Source organism: Hypomesus transpacificus, unplaced genomic scaffold, assembly GCF_021917145.1.
Source record: "Hypomesus transpacificus isolate Combined female unplaced genomic scaffold, fHypTra1 scaffold_96, whole genome shotgun sequence".
NCBI lineage: Eukaryota > Metazoa > Chordata > Actinopteri > Osmeriformes > Osmeridae > Hypomesus > Hypomesus transpacificus.
Genome location: NW_025814044.1, coordinates 813,269 through 829,140, shown reverse-complemented (window position 1 = coordinate 829,140; position 15,872 = coordinate 813,269). Strand labels below are relative to the sequence as shown.

At 41.1% G+C, this 15,872-nt stretch overlaps 1 pseudogene; it reads left to right on the top strand.

Moving 5' to 3' along the window:
* The first annotated feature begins 13,689 nt into the window (after nt 1-13,689).
* Nucleotides 13,690-14,386, top strand: LOC124466356 (annotated as a pseudogene).
* The last annotated feature ends 1,486 nt before the right edge of the window (nt 14,387-15,872 follow it).

The following is a 15,872-nucleotide window of genomic DNA, read 5'->3' as shown; positions in this document are numbered from 1 at the left end:
AGCCAAATTTCCAATGAATGTCTCCCCTCCTCCTGCCCGCGCGTGCTCCACATCCTCACACCCTCAGCCTTAACTTACACACGCGCGGGCTTGGCAAGACGCACACGCAACATTTCAGGAGAGTGTGGGCTGACCAAGCCCCCACTCATTCCTTAGTTTCTAGCAAAGGCCTTGTGGATCTTGTAATCTTGGATCTCTTAACAAAAGCTGATCTTTTTGGTATTGCATTTCCGATTTTGTATGCAATGGTAAAAAGTTATACAAATCCTGAAACATTGATATATATATATATATATATGTATTTATATATATATATAAATCTTTATTTCAGACGCCAAGTTCCACATAAAATAACAGACACAGAGCTATAAAAAAGAGAGTAAAACAAAAACATAAAACACAGATAATACAGTGCATAAAAAGTATGAAGACTTTTGTGCCAATGTAGTCTTAAGTTCCAAGTAATCGATAGCAGCTCTTTAGAGGGTTGACCAGAGCCTCTACTATTCAGTTCTCAGACTTGTCCAGTCGACACATTAAACCATACATCAGTTGTCTCAGGAGTGCCTTACAGGTTGGTTTGTGCTTAGACAGAAACAACTGACCAGCACTATGCCACCTAGGCACATTAAGTAGCAATCTAAAAGCATCATTGAAACCATACATCAGTTGTCTCAGGATTGCCTTACAGGTTGGTACGTGCTTAGACACAAACAACTGACTAGCACTATGCCACCTTGGCACATTAAGTAGCAATCTAAAAGCATCATTGTAGGCTACTTTCAGTATCTGTATACTCCTTTTCCTGTACATAGACCACAAATGAGCAGTGTACAATGGTGTTATGTAGGTTCTAAACAGGGAACATTTAACTGAATCTGAGCACATAGAAAACGTCCTTAATAACATACTGGCCTGAGAATATATTTGACAGCGCTGTTGATACATATCGTTGTCATCTGTCCAATCATCAGAAATGACATGGCCCAGATATTTTATTTCCTCACAAACACCAAGGGGACTGCCAGATAAATAAAAGGTAGGGAAGGTTAATTTCCTGTCCTGATTACTTCTGACTATCATTATGTGGCTTTTCTTTGCATTATATTTTATATCATGATCTAAGCCATACTGAGAGCACACCCATAGCATCTGTTGCAACAGGCTGAGTGGAACCAGATCATTTGCGTACATCAGATGATTGACAATAGATTCACCAACAAGACAGCCTGTATTTGTCTTAATCAGCTGGCTTGATAAGTCGTCCAAATCCATATTAAACAAAAAGGGAAATCAAATTCCTCCTTGTCGAACTCCGTTACCAACATGGAAAGGAGCTGATACAACATTGTCCCATTTAACATGAAAAGTTTGATTGGCATACCAGAACACCAAAATCCTCACAAGAGGTTTAGGGACACCTCTCGCTATTAGCTTCATAAACAGTTTTTCATGACAAATTCGATCGAAAGCTTTGTAAGCATCAATAAAGCATAAAAATACAGATGAATTAAGACTTGTGTACCTGAGACAATCTCCTTCAGAGCATAGATACAGAGATCAGTACCATGTTTTCTTTTAAAACCAAACTGATTTTCTGCAGTCAGAATATACATTTCCAATTTCAATCAAATAATTCTCTCAAACACTTTAGACAAGATACTGGCCAATGCAATGGGTCGATAGTTGTCTATGCTGTTCAGTTTACCAGCCTTATCTTTAACAACAGGCACTAACAGTACTGACATAATAGAGTTCGGTAGAACACCATGAACCATAATTCCAGTGAGACACATGGCTAGAAATGGACTGAGTCTATAACTGGCATTTTTTAGATGCTCTGCAGAAATGCAATCCATACCACAAGCTTTGTTGTTGTCTAGCATGTGGATGGCATCATAAATATCTACTGATCTAACTATCAAGTCTGCAGAGATACCTTTATATTCATTATCAATTCTCACTGTGTTACTTTTAACACAATTAAATAGTTTACTGTAGTGCTCATGCCATAGATCAGCAATCTTCTCTGGACAACTAACCCCTTGGATATCAGAAGGGAGGGAAGTTCTGTTATTACTTATGATCTTGACCTCCTTCCAGAAGTCAGTAAGATTGTTATTTTGCATCTTTCTGGCCAGCGAGTCTGCTCTCATTGTGTTTTCATTTCTCTTAATGAAACGACTGCATATTTAAATCTAGCATTTGTGAGGTTTTTGTTATCAAGCAGCACTCCCTGTCTGGGTCTGCCTGCCTCTGACCAGACTCTAAAGGCTTCTCTAGCAGCAGCATGTTGCTCAGACACAAACTCATTCCAGACAGGCCGTGCGTTAGGGACCTTACTCTTGTGATTAATAAAAGGTTCACTGAAAGCATAAAGACATTTGACAATATCATCATACATGGCACAGAGCTTTTCAGCATGATGTTTATCCTTGCAGTTCATATCCGTGCACATTAGGGCATCCCTAGAAAATGCAACATCACTATGTAAGCTGTCAGTTAATAGAAAATATCTGTGCATAACCTCTTTGGTCAATTTTGACCAGTCCAGTTTTCTTGGGGGGCCAGCAACAAGGGTACACTCTCAACATTTAGCAGCATAGCAACTGGTATGTGATCAGTGGTGGCCAGCCCATAACACATCTCTATACTTTCCAGTGAGTCATGAGCATCGGCTGTGGTTACAAATCAAATCAAATCAAATTTATTTGTATAGCCCTTTTTACACGCAAGCATGTCACAGAGGGCTTCACATGCGCCCATAGAACTGCCCCTCAACCAACCTAAACCCTCAAGGAAGACAAGGAAAAACTCCCAGAAAAACTCCCACCGGGAGAAAAAATGGAAGAAACCTTGGGAGGAGCAATTCAGAGAGGGATCCCCTCCTCCAGAGACGGTTGGTAAGAGAGAGGAGCAGAACACAAGCTAAACATAGTCATACAGTGTCAATGGGTTTTGAAACACCAAAATCCATTGTTCGGCTTTATAGACGTTGGATGGGACCGGGAAACTCGCTGTTGGCCGTCATGGAGACTGGATTCCGGGTGACGACCTGGTTCAGCGTTGGCAGACCGACGACCAAGCAGGTCCTGACAGCTCAAACCCCCCACACCACAGGGAATGTGTGGGGGGGGGACAGAGAGGAGAGCAGGGATTAGAGAATGCCAGGAGCAGCTAACAGTTACAGTCAAAATAGAATGAGATCCCCACCGGTCAAGTGTGGACTAGTGCAGCAATTTAACAGAGCAAAAAGGGTATTTGATGCAGCCCCACACACCAAAACAACGACAGCCCCCCTCAGTTGGAACATGAAATCTGTTCCAGGGGAAAGAACTCTAAAGTAGGTTATACTTATACGAATAAGGATGAAAACAGCCAGTCCCCCGTTGTCTCCAACTAGTAATAAAAACTATAACAGTAACAATATACAGCAACGGAACTATAATAATAATAATACTAACAATATACAGTAACAGGTTTACTTTATTTGTAACATCTAGCTGGGCAATGTGAACATAAGCTATAATTAAAATTTAAAAGTTACATGTGATACACACATAGGCAAGCACACATCCCAGGTTTACATAGAAAGTACACACATACTTCCCTTTAACAATCATAGAATTGACTAAACAAGAACGTTTTTAATCTAGTTTTAAATGTTGAGACAGTATCAGCTTCCTTAATTGAGATGGGTAATTTGTTCCAAAGAAGAGGTGCTCTATATGAGAACGCCCTACCTCCAGCAGTTTTTTTCTTAACTTTGGGTATTACCAGATAGCCGGCATTTTGAGATCTTAGAGACCTTGCGGGGCAATAGGGTGCAAGGAGACCGGAGAGGTACAGTGGTGCCAATCCATGCAGAGATTTGTAAGTTAGTAGTAGAACTTTGAAATCAGCTCTGGCTTGGATAGGGAGCCAGTGTAAAGAGATAAGAGTCGATGTTATATGATCAAACTTTCTAGTTTTAGTCAATAGTCTAGCAGCAGCATTTTGCACCCGCTGTAAGTTTTTTAGGTAGGTAATTGGGAGGCCAGAGAACAACACATTGCAGTAGTCCAATCGGGACGTAACAAAAGCATGTATTAGTTTTTCAGCATCATCCTTTGAGAGGAATTTTCGTATTTTGGCAATATTACGTAGATGGAAAAATGCTGTTCTGGTGATTTGCTTAATATGGTACTCAAATGAAAGGTCTGGGTCCATTGTGACTCCCAGATTTTTTACCAGCTGGCTTTGAGATACTTTGACGCCGTCTAAGTCTAAGGTTAGATGGGATAAATTATTTCGGTGTTTTTTCGGACCAAAAATTTGAACCTCGGTTTTATCCGAATTAAGAAGAAGGAAATTTGCAGTCATCCAAGTTTTCAACCCGGAAACACAGGTTTCCATAGCATGTGGAAATTCTCCCGGCTTTATAGACATGTATAGCTGAGTATCATCTGCATAGCAGTGAAAATCTACCCCAAAACTTCTAATTATGTTTCCTAAAGGCAACATATAGAGTGAAAATAACAGAGGGCCTAAAACTGAACCCTGTGGTACTCCGTATTTTACAATGGAGCTCCTGGATGAGCAACCATCATAGTGGACATATTGTGATCTATCAGATAGATACGATCTGAACCACTGAAGTGAAGTACCAGAAATCCCAACATAGTTCTCCATACGTTCCAGGAGAATCTCATGATCTACAGTGTCAAAAGCTGCACTTAGGTCTAGAAGAACAAGGACAGAGCTAAAGCCCGCGTCAGAGGCTAATAATAGATCATTGACTACCTTGGCTAATGCAGTTTCAGTGCTGTGGTGAAGACGAAATCCAGACTGGAGAGGTTCATAGAGCTGATTTGAGGAGAGGTGCTCAGTGAGCTGTTTTGCCACAGCTTTTTCCAAAATTTTGGAGAGAGATGGCAAATTTGAAATGGGCCTGTAATTGCTAAGACAACCTGGATCCAGGTTTGGTTTTTTAAGAAGGTGCTTGATAATAGCTTGTTTGAAATCGTCAGTGACTTGTCCAGTTACAAGAGATTCATTAATAATACTAAGCATGGGCGGTCCATGGGCGGTTACAATATGGTCTAGCCAGGAAGTTGTGTGCCACGTTTCACTTATATAGGTAAAACTTGTATCAGGCAATAACGCTTGATATAATTAATTTAGTTTCATTACAGAACTGCTGCAGATGTTGTGCGAATAAACGCTTATCTGACATGTCAGCATTAAAATCACCCATGACATAGACACAACATGAACTATTGTCCTCTATGAAGGACTGAATAAAAGCTAACCTGTTCTGAAATTCATCCTCATGGTCATAGGATTCATATGGTGTGTACACATTTACAATAGTAAATTTATTTTCATTGTGATTAAACTCCAACCCAATAGCCCAGTCAACGTTAAGCCACACCACCTTTACCGTTGGGTCATATTTTATGTTCCACAGTATAGCTACACCACCAGCTATCCTCCCACAAACCATTCTCATGCTGAGATCGGTAGGGGACTCTCCAGCACCATGAAAGTTCTTGTGTAGGGAGTTCAATTTGTCCAGATCTTGCTTGGCCATCCAGGTTTCTTGAAGGCAGACAATGTCACTCTCGTCCAGCAATGTGTCCACCACCAAACGTCTTGATCTATCAGCCGCAGTATGTCCTACTCGGAGGCCACGAGCGTTGTAGGATACAACCCGCATTAATGATCTACCACGGACCCATCAGGGCAGCTGGCCGGTGTGTCTGTCTCCCTGGTCTCTACATAAAGGCCTACATTCATCCCAGCATCATGACTGAGCTGAAGCTTGGTACCCTGAGAGCGGGGGGTATGCTCTGGTCGAGCTTTTTTGAAAGTATAGACCAAGGGTAATTACCACACCACAACTGTCCCACCATTACCCATAGGTGGCGCTACATTCCACGCCCTAAAGCACAAAGGCTTTCTGGAATGGATAGGCTAACCAAGCCCCCTCCCTTCACTCATTGGGTTGAAATAAAGGCCCTTGTGGATCTTGATGGTATTATATTTCAGATTTGGTATCCCATTGGTAATTCTGCAGCATAGATTTTTCTATACAGTTCCAATTTGTCAAGAATATACATTTTTCAATGGTTCGCAATGTTTGGAGGAATCCGCCATTACTGCTTGCAGTTATATTTATTATTATTATTACACTTCTTCTGTCATTGGAGTCTATGGCAGCCCCTAGAACCGTATGGTAAAAAGTTGTGAAATTTGGCACACTCATTAAGCACAGCCCCCTCTTTATATTCACCAAGTTTAATGTCTCCCATTGGAGCACTCTAGCGCCACCAACTGGTCAAAGTTGGACTTGTGTTTACACACGTAACTTTTGAACCGTATGACCGATTTTCAAAAATGAGGTACCGTTGGATTCCCTGGATCGAGACGAGTTCAACGCACACCATGGCGTCAATTTCCGGTTATATAGATTTTCTGCCATTTTGAATTTTGTGAAAAAACGTTTTTTTGCTTCTCCTCCCTCAATTTTTGTCAAATCTTCCCCAGAATTGGCACACATCATCATCCGACCAACCCTCACAGAAGTTATCAAAGGATATTTGATTTTCAAAACCGTTTGTCCGGTACAGCCAATCAAAATTGGCAACAAAGCAACCAAACAGGAAGTTGGATCATATCTCAGCTAATCTTTAAGAAATCAACCCCAAACCTGGTGAGATGACTCGGAACCCTCTTCTGAGGCTGTCCAATGAATTTGGTGTCATGTCATTACTGGGCGTGGCCGCAGGAAGCAAAAATGTGTTTTGGCCAATAACTGTTGATTTGTTTGCCTTTATTAAGTGATTCCTTTGTTTCATGATATCTTGGGACGTCCCGTGTGTGACCCATCATCATTTGTGATAATAGCCGAAATGATGCGGCCGCCATTTTGAATTCATTGAAAAATGTTTTTTCTCTACTCCTCCTACACATGTTGTCCAATCTTCACCAAATTTCGCAGAGATTATCTTCAGACCAAGCTTCACAAAGGCCATCACATGATTGTTTGATTTTCACAACCGTTTGACCGGTACAGGCAATCAAAATGTGCAATTAAGCCATCAAACAGGAAGTTGGGTCGTATCTCAGCCAATCTTTGATGGATTCACACCAAACTTGCCGCATGCACTCGGAACCCTGTTCTGAGGATTTCTAAAGTGTTTTATGGGTCATTTGACTGCTTGGCCACCACATTGCTGCTTGCAGCTATATTTATTATTATTATTATTCTTAAGACTGGGTGTCTATGGCAGCCCCTAGAAGCGCTTGGTCGAAAGTTGTGAAATTTGGTACACTCATTAGGGACAGTCCCCTGGTCCAAGTCACAAAGTTTCATGTCCCATACTTTGGCACTCTAGCGCCACCAACGGGTCAAAGTTGGAGTTGTGTTTACACACGCAACTTTTGAACCGTATGTCCCATTTTCAAAAGTGAGGTACCATTGGACTCCCTGGATCAAGCCGAGTGCAATGCACACCATGGCGTCAATTTCCGGTTATATAGATTTTCCGCTATTTCCGGTTTTATCAAAAACCTTTAAAAGCCTAATCCTCCTACAAATGTTGTCAAATGTTCTTCACAATTACCAGATATGATCTTCAGACCAAGCCTCACAAAAGTTATCGAAGGATATTTGATTTTCAAAACCGTTTGTCCGGTACAGCCAATCAAATTCTGCAGAAAAGCCGCCAAACAGGAAGTGAAGCCATATCTCAGCAGTTCTTTGAAGCAGTGACACCAAAGTTGGTACGCCTACTCGGAACCTTATTCTAAGGATGTCCTCCAAAAATGGTGTCATGTGACTAAAAGGGGGCGTGGCCGGAAGCATAAACGTGTTTTGGCTAATAACCGTTGAAGTGTTTAACTTAATAAAGTAATTTCTTTGTCTGTTGATGTCTTGTGAGATATCAAGCCTGGCCATTGATAACTTTTCATAATAACCGAATTGATGCGGCCGCCATTTTGGATTTCATGGAAAAGTGTAAAAACCTTTTACACGCCCCAAATGTTGTCCAATGTTTACAAAATTTGGCACAGATGATCTTCAGACCAAGCTTCACAAAGGTGTCGGGATGGATTTTACATTTTCAAAACCGTTTGTTCGGTAGAGACGATCAAAGGCGGCGGCGAAGCCGCAAAAGACACGTGAGAGCGTAACTCAGCAACCATTTGTGCGATTGTCACCAAACTTGGGTTCCATTGTTCCCACGAGGAGCAGAGGAGGCCTGCGGTGTTATACCAGAAAAAAACACTGTAAACAATCACTACTTTGGAACGCAAACAGATATTTCAACCAAACTTGGCGTGTTGCATGAGTGCAACAGGTTGTTGTGACTTAATTGTTGCGCAAGTGCTATGGAGGCCTTGTCCTGCTCTGGACTGCTTGGCCCCTCCATTGCTGCTTGCAGCTATATTTATTATTATTATTACACATCTTCTTCTGCCATGGGAGTCTATGGCAGCCCCTAGAACCAATTGGTCAGAAGTTGTGAATTTTGGCACACTATTTGGGACCCGTCCCCTCATCAATTTCACCAAGTTTCATGTCTCCCATTCCAACCATCTAGCGCCACCAATGGGTCAAAGTTGAAGGTGTGTTTACACATGTTACTTTTGAACCATATGCCCCATTGTCCAAAATGAGGTATCGTTGGATTCCCTGGATCAAGACGAGTTCAACGCACTCTATGACATCATACCCAGTTCTATAGATTCTCCGCCATTTTGAATGTAAAGGAAAAGCGTTTTTTCGCTACTCCTCCTACAATTCTTGTCGAATCTTCTTCAAAATTGCCACAGATGATCTTCAGACCAAGCCTCACAAAAATTATCCCCTTGAGCTTTGATTTTCGCAACCGCTTGTTATATGAATTGATGTGGCCGCCATTTTGAATATAACGTTTTTTCGCTACCTCTCCTATAAGGTTTGTCCAATCTTCACCAAATTTGGCACAGATCATCTTCAGACCAAGCCACACAAAAGACATCACATGTTTTTTTGATTATCTAAACCTTTTGACTGGAACAGCCAAACAAAGTCGTCAACCAAGCCACGATAAAAGAAGTGAGGTCATATCTCAGCACCTCTTTACTGCATTGACACCAAATTTGGTATAGGGACTAGGGACACTGTTCTAAAGAGGTCCAAAATAGGTCATGCCATTTCACCTCTAGGTGGCGCTGCAATCAGCAACATTTGGCACCATTTATCTTCAGATCAAGCCTCACAAAAGACATCACATGTTTTTTTGATTTTCTACACTTTTTGACTGGAACAGCCAATCAAAGTCATCAGCCAATCAAAGTCGTCAACCAAGCCACCATAAAAGAAGTGAGGTCATATCTCAGCACCTCTTTACTGCATTGACAACACATTTGGTATAGGGACTAGGGACCCTGTTCTAAAGAAGTCCAAAATAGGCCATGCCATTTCACCCCTAGGTGGCGCTGCAATAGGCAAAAATTTGGCACCATTTATCTTCAGACCAAGCCTCACAAAAGACATCACATGGCGTTTTGATTTTTGCAACCGTTTGTTAGTTACAGCCAATCAAATTGAGAAACTGATCCGGAAAAAGGGAAGTGAGGTAATATCTTACCCAATCTTTGATGCATTGACTCCAAACTTGGTGTATGGACTCAAGGCCCTCTTATTAAAAGGTTTGAGACAGGTAGTGTCATTTGACCTCTAGGGGGCACTACAATAGGTAGGATTGTGTGTTGACCAATAACTTTTGATTTGTTTGTCTTATTTAAGTGATTCCTTTGTCTTATGATATCTTAGTAGATCCCGTTTCTGACACATGTTAACTTGTGATACCAGCCGAATTGATGTGGCCGCCATTTTGAATGAATGTAACGTTTTTTCGCTACCTCTCCTATATAGTTGTCCAATCTTCACCAAATTTGGCACAGATCATCTTCAGACCAAGCCTCACAAAAGACATCACGTTTTTTTGATTTTCTAAACCTTTTGACTGGAACAGTCAATCAAAGTCGTCAACCAAGCCACCATAAAATAAGTGAAGTCATATCTCAGCACCTCCTTACTCCATTGACACCAAATTTGGTAAAAAGACTAGGGACCCTGTTCTAAAGAGGTCCAATAGGTCATGCCATTTCACCTCTAGGTGGCACTGCAATAAGCAAAAAAGTATCTTCAGATCAAGCCTCACAAACGTTTTCAGATGGTTTTTGATTTTCAAAACTGTTTTTCCGGTAAAGCTGATCAAAGTCGGCGATGAAACCGCCAAAACAGGAACTGAGATCATATCTCAGGAAATTTTTGCTGAATTGACATCAAACTTGGTACAGGTGCTCGGGACCCTGTTCCAAAGTGGTCCACAGAAGGTTGTGTCATCTAACCGCTAGAGGGCGATCCCGTGTCTGACACATTGTGATACCAGCTGATTGATGCGGCCGCCATTTTATGTTTTTATAAAAGGTTTTTTCCCTATTCCTCCAACAAAATGTATCCAATATTCACAAAATTTGGCACAGATCATCTTCACACCACAATCACCTTGACATGTCAAAATAGTACTGAATCACAGTTGTTTAAACTTGGGCCAAATCTGACAGTTGATATAAGCAGTTGAAAAACTAAATCCAACCAAAGCCAACGAGCCTGCCATCTCACTGGTTTTCTGTTTATCGAGACAGTAAGCCACTGCAAAGGAAGCCAGGTACAACGCAGTCGCTAACTACATGTATTCTTGCTGGATATAGTCAAAGCAATCCTCACACAAATTATCAAAGTCATTTTAGATTTTCAAAACCATTTATCAGGTACAGCCAAAAAAACTTGTGAACGAAGCTGCCATAAAAGTGAGGTAATATCTCATGTTTGCTGCGTTGACATCAAACTTGGTACAGGGACTCAGGACCCTGTTCTAATCTTATTATTATTATTATACATCTTCTTCTGCCATGGGAGTCTATGGCAGCCCCTAGAACCAAATGGTCAGAAGTTGTGAATTTTGGCACACTATTTGGGACCAGTCCCCTCATCAATTTCACCAAGTTTCATGTCTCCCATTCCAGTCATCTAGCGCCACCAATGGGTCAAAGTTGAAGGTGTGTTTACACATGTTACTTTTGAACCATATGCCCCATTGTCCAAAATGAGGTATCGTTGGATTCCCTGGATCAAGACGAGTTCAACGCACTCTATGACATCATACCCAGCTCTATAGATTCTCCGCCATTTTGAATGTAAAGGAAAAGCGTTTTTTCGCTACTCCTCCTACAATTCTTGTCGAATCTTCTTCATAATTGCCACATATGATCTTCAGACCAAGCCTCACAGAAATCATCCCCTGGAGCTTAAATTTTCGCAACCGTTGCCGTTGTTAGTTACAGCCACATCAAATTTATGTGGCTGAATTGATGTGGCCGCCATTTTGAATATAACGTTTTTTCGCTACCTCTCCTATAAGGTTTGTCCAATCTTCACCAAATTTGGCACAGATCATCTTCAGACCAAGCCACACAAAAGAAATCACATGTTTTTTAGACTTTCTACACTCGACTGGAACAGCCAATCAAAGTCATCAGCCAATCAAAATCGTCAACCAAGCCACCATAAAAGAAGTGAGGTCATATCTCAGCACCTCTTTACTGCATTGACAACAAATTTGGTATAGGGACGAGGGACCCTGTTCTAAAGAAGTCCAAAATAGGTCATGCCATTTCACCTCTAGGTGGCGCTGCAATAGGCAAACATTTTCAGACCAAGCCTCACAAAAGACATCACATGGCGTTTTGATTTCTGCAACCGTTTGTTAGTTACAGCCAATCAAATTGAGCAACTTATCCGGAAAAAGGAAGTGAGGTAATATCTTAGCCAAGCTTTGATGCATTGACTCCAAATTTGGTGTATGGACTCAAGGCCCTCTTATTAAGAGGTTTGAGACAGGTAGTGTCATTTGACCTCTAGGGGGCATTACAATAGGTAGGATTGTGTTTTTACCAATAACTGTTGATTTGTTTGGCGTATTTAAGCAATTCCTATGTCTCGTGATATCTTAGGAGATCCTGCGTCTGATGCATGTTAACGCGTGATACCAGACGAATTGATGAGGCCGCCATTTTGAATGAATGAATAAAACTTTTTTCCTTACTCCTACACAATGTATCCAATATTCACCAGATTTGGCACAGATTATCTTCAGACCACAATCACCTTGCCATGTAAAAATATGACTGAATTACAGCTGTTTAAACTCGGGCCAAATCTGACCATGCGTGCCACAGGAGAAACGGCTTCCTTTTTGTATTCAGTAACTGTACACAGCAATTCCCAGTGCTGATAATGGCTCACTGGGATAGACTGGCTCCGTTGAAGTGCAAGGTCGTAGGTTCGAATCCAGGCAAAGTCTCAGGCATGTCATGATACTGGTTTATCTGTTTAGTGAAGCCAGGTATGTGACAGTAGTTGTCGAGCAGTATAATCATAATGGCCACGATAATGTTTCATTCTCAGGGGATTTATACTCATGAAGAATCCGATTTATTGTGCTTTGTAGATATAGTGAGACTACATCTAGCCAGTGCATCGGATTTCTTGCATCATAACTTCTGAACAGATTTGTCATAAATCACAAGATTGGTCTCTTCTGATTCTACGTGGCATACCAAGTCGAAATATATCACATTGTCCCGTGTCCACCATTTTGGGCGTCGGCCATTTGGAATTTTCATAAAAACATACTTTTTTGAACTCCTCGTTTGCCGTTGCTCCTATTTTCATGGACATGTAATCAAATCATTTTCAGACTACAATCACCTCGATTTGTCAAAATGTGACTGAATTACAACTTTTTATACTTGGTTCAAATCTGACAACGCTTCCCACAGGAAAAACGGCTTACTTTTTTTTACATAGTAACTGAACACAGTAATTCCTTGCACTGAGAATAGCTCACTGGGATAAGACGGGATCCTCTGAAGTGTAAGGTCATAGGTTCGAATCCAGCCAAAGTCATCACGCATGTCATGATACTTGTTTACCTGTTTAGTGAAGCCAGGTATGCCACAGTAGCTGTCTAACAGTATAATCATAATGGTAATGATAATGTTTCAATCTCAGGGGATCTATACTCAAGAAGAGTCAGATTTATTGTGCTTTACAGATATGTGTCCTCTAACCTCTAGGGGGGCGATCCCATGTCTGACACATGTTAACTTGTGATACCAGCCAAATTGATGCCGCCATTTTCATTAATTAATAAAAAGTTTTTGTCCTACTCAAAATGTATCAAATATTCACCAACTTTTACACAGATTATCTTCAGACCACAATCACATTGACATATCAAAATAGGACTGAATTACAGCTGTTAAAACTTGGGACAAATCTGACAACCGCTTGCCACAGGAAAAATTCTTTATATTTTTACGCAGTCACTGAAATCTGATTTCCAGCACTGAGAATAGCTCACTAGGATAAATTGGTGTCCTGGCAACGTCAGAGGTTCAAATCCAGCCAAAGCTGACAAGCTTGTCATGTCTCTGATTCTCTGTTTAGCGAGACTATAAGCCACTGCAAAGAAAGCCAGGTAAACCGCAGTCACTAGATGTCGAAAGTTTCTTCTGGGTCATCTGACCTGCTTGGCCACCACATTGCTGCTTGCAGCTATATTATGTAACATGTTTTTGCCCTAACAGAAAGAACAAACCTTCGACCTCTTTTCCTCTGAAGGATACGGTGCCAAAGACCCTGATGTTCAAAGACTCCACTCAGAGTTTGGTTGAGCTGCCACCCACCATGGACTTCTTCCTGTACCTCGGAGCAGATTACTGGAGCACAATCCGTTCTTTGAAAAAAGGTTTGTCGACACATACACATAAACACACGTATAACTTTTGATGTTACATTGATGTCCCCTCACATGATTCCACCACAGAGCAGACCAAAGTATCTACAGAAAGCATTAAATGGTGCACTGTTGGCCATGCTGAGAAAAGCAAGTGCGACAAATGGAACATTAATAGCATGGATGATAATGGTGTAAACCGTGTAATGTGAGACTGGGATCACGACTGAGGACTGCATACAGAAGATTATGGTAAATCAAAATGCTCTGATAAATGTGTCAGATTAAATGGTTTTTGTTTTGTAACAATTTTTTTCTGTCCACAGCGCAAAGAGGCAGATGCCATGTTGTTAGATGGAGGAGCGGTTTACACTGCTGGGGTGTGTGGCCTGGTCCCTGTCATGGCAGAGCAGTATAATTGAAGTGTGAAGCAAAAACATGCACACCGTGCATTGTCCTATTGGTTTTTTTTCTACATTATTTTTTGGCGCCCTTTCTTTGAGATTTTACCTAAATATAAAGTGCATTACAAATACAATTATTATTAATATTACTCTTAAAATGTCAAATTAACATGGTTGTTATGCAAAAATTCTCTTTTCTCAACAGTTTTTTGCACATCTTCTGGAATTAGGAGGTTTCATGAGTTTGTGTCCCATCTTACCATAATTTCAGATGATGTATATCCTAATACTCATTTGTCTACCTTTCCTCTCACATCCTCCCTTGTCCTACTATACGGTCACAGTGGTAAAAAATAGTTCTGGGCTGACCTGGGAAACCCTGAAGGGTAAGAGTTTTTGCCACACAGCCATGGGCAGAATGGCTGGTTAGAACATCCCTATAGGCCTGATCCACAAACAAACAGGAAACTGCAACTTCAGTAAGCAGGTTTTTATATTATACTGTATCTATACATTCTCCTCATACAGAAACCAGAGCACAATCTGACTGTGCATGAATGTTACCTGACTTATGCAAGTTCGTCAGGTGATTTTTTCCCTGAGGATTGTGCCCCTGGAGCTGAGACAGACTCAACGTTTTATAAAACGTGTGCTGGTAGTCGAAAGCCTGTGGGGAATGATTCCAAATGTAAGCCTAGTTTTGAGGAGCTATGATGGGGTCTTCAGGTTGGTGACACCAGACAATAATGATACGCAGGATTTTTAATACCAGCACCCATCCAACCCATTATGAGAGCCAACCCAACTCACAAACATATGAGTTAATCAGCCACCTGGTCCAAAACCACCAACTTAAACACACCCAATATTCCAAATAGTGTTCTTTATTTTGGAATAGCAGCTGAACAAGTAAGTGGTAGCCTCTTCTTTCTGACCAAGAGTTTTGGTGCTGGCTAAACAAAAGCTATGGAAACCACTTACTAGGGAAAAACTGATAGAAGAAACTTCAACACTTTAAAACAAATGCATGTGTGTGTATTTAAGAGAGAGAGAGAGGGAGGGACAGGAAGGGGAAGAAAAGGTTGAGGGTGGACTGGTAATGCATACAAAATGTTTCTGTGAGTTACTAAACGTATACAATATAATATTTTCTTGAAAGCTTATCCAACTCACCTAACCTGCGTCTCAACCCGTGGAAACCACAAGTTGTGGGTCGACCCATGCATCATGACCAGTCAACCTTTATCATTTTTATCAAAAAACAAATGTGAATTGAATAATAACAGTGAATCCCTTAGGGGGGGGGGCGTTCTCAGCTAGATGTCTAGCTGAGAACGCTGGAGATGTGGCCTTCATCAAACACAGCATTGTGGAGGAGAACCCTAATGGTTAGAGAATCTGGTATTTGCCAGATTCCTTATTTGGTGGCCAAGCCGCGAAGCGGCGAAGTGATTCTACGTATTCTTCTTCTTCTTATTATACATCTTCTTCTGCCATGGGAGTCTATGGCAGCCAGTGTTGGGGGTAACGAGTTACAAAGTAACGGATTACAGTAACGATATTACTTTTATGAGTAACGAAGTAAAGTAACGCATTACACTCAAAATATTGGTAACTACACTACTTTACT